The following is a 1943-nucleotide window of genomic DNA, read 5'->3' as shown; positions in this document are numbered from 1 at the left end:
CAGGCATCTCACCAGACTCGCAATAGGGGAAAATGTTCTGATGTTGAATGAACTCTACAGTCCTCACCCTTAAGGAGTTCTCGTCATTCCTATCCAGCTCTGGCTTCTGTTTTGAGGCCAAGTTAGAAGTTGTTAGTAATCCCACTCTTTGCTCCACTCTGTTACTATCCATGACAGCCACTTCACACACACACATTCATCTGAACCTTCCTGGTACGTTTTAATCAAATCCTCCATTTCTTGAACATCTAAAATGAGTCATGAAAAAAAGACAAAAACATAAATCAAATCCTTAATGTAAAGGTAAAGACATATTTCCCATACTATTAGAGATTTTAAGATATTCAAATAGGTTTTGATTTATAGAGAGATATATTTTGTTCTCCATAATGTATTGATTAAGAAACCAATACTATTTTATGATGGAAAATGTTTTTTCTGTTTCAGTTTTCTCATCTTTTTCATATCAGAGGAATTATTTACACAAATTTCTAAACTATTTAGTGATAGCATGTTAGGCTACATACTGTCGTATTTAGTATTTTTGTTTTTTTCTGAAATACTGTTTTGTTTTTTTAGGGTTATAATTGCTTTTTGTTTTTCGCGCGGGAGGGTTCCGGTTGTGGGTCCTGAACTCTGGGCCTGGGCGCTGTTCCTTAGCTCTTCAGCTCAAGGCCAACGCGCTACCACTTGAGCCATAGCACCACTTTTGGCTTTTTTTTTTCTGCTTATGTGGTGCTGAGGAATCGAACCCAGGGCCTCATGCATGCAAGGCAAGCGCTCTACCACTGAGCCACCTTCCCAACTACTCTACTTCTCAAACATTAGGAGAAGGGTATTTTCTAATTTTGGAGATTGTACCTTTTTTTTATACAAGCCTTTTGCCATTCACCTGAGGGTAAGGTTTTATACACCATCTCTTCAGTTCTAACTTACCACAATGAATTATTTTAAGTATCTTAGTAATTTTAAAATTTGTTTCTCTCCTTTTTAGACAAAGTTTCATCAAAATTTATTCCTGCCCCTCAAACCTATGGAAGCCCAAAGATTCTCCAGCTCACCACCTAGTTAATCATTCTCTCTAGACTAAAACTTTGTTTCTGTATCCCGGCCTCTCCACACCTTATCCTTATCAGAGGATAGCAGTCTTGGCCTACTCATATCCTATATCTGCCTTGTCCTAGTTTCAAAGAAAATGAAATCTCATCTTTGACATTTCTAATTTTCTTTTTTTGTCAGAACAATTTGCACACAGAGAAAGAATTGCTAAATTTAACTTTATGGCCACACACAGTTCAGTATGTATCTGCATGCATTTTTGATTCACAAATCCAACACAAAGAATCACCAAGTTCTCTGCAACACATGGGACTCGGGGGAATTAGGAATATTATTGGTCAGTACAGAGCAAGATGAATTTACCAACTCAGTTCTGGATCCAAGATCACTATGCAAGATGCTTTAACTCACCTGTGAAATTATTTTTTTTTATTGTGAAAATACTGTACAGAGGTGCTACAATTCATGGGCAAGATAATGAGTACATTTCTTATCAAGCATTGTTGCCTCCTCTTTTGTTTCCCGTTCCCATCCCTTCCCATCTCCCCACTGGCTCCCCTTCCCTAACCTCCCCCCCCCGTTCTTTCCCCCAACCCCAAAGTTGAAAAGTTCGTTTTTAGACATAACGACTTGTACATCTCATTTTTGCAATGGGTCCACCTATATCCCTATTTAAACGATGTGTTTTTTCCCTTTCCCTCCACAAATTATATCAACATAAAAATACAGTGCAGGCAGGGGTTATACCATGGGGGAGGGACATACAAAGGAACAAAAAAAAATCTTATAAATATGTTAGAAACAATTGCATGAAAGAAAAAAAAATGAATACTTATCTTGGGTTGATTCCCCTAACTTCAACTTATCTGACCTTTTCTCCTTGA

This window comes from Dipodomys merriami, unplaced genomic scaffold (genome assembly GCF_024711535.1).
Source record: "Dipodomys merriami isolate MVZ:Mamm:240054 unplaced genomic scaffold, mDipMer1.0.p SCAF_593, whole genome shotgun sequence".
Classification (NCBI taxonomy): domain Eukaryota; kingdom Metazoa; phylum Chordata; class Mammalia; order Rodentia; family Heteromyidae; genus Dipodomys; species Dipodomys merriami.
The sequence above is the reverse complement of the archived record's forward strand: the minus strand, read 5'-3'. Positions refer to the sequence as shown.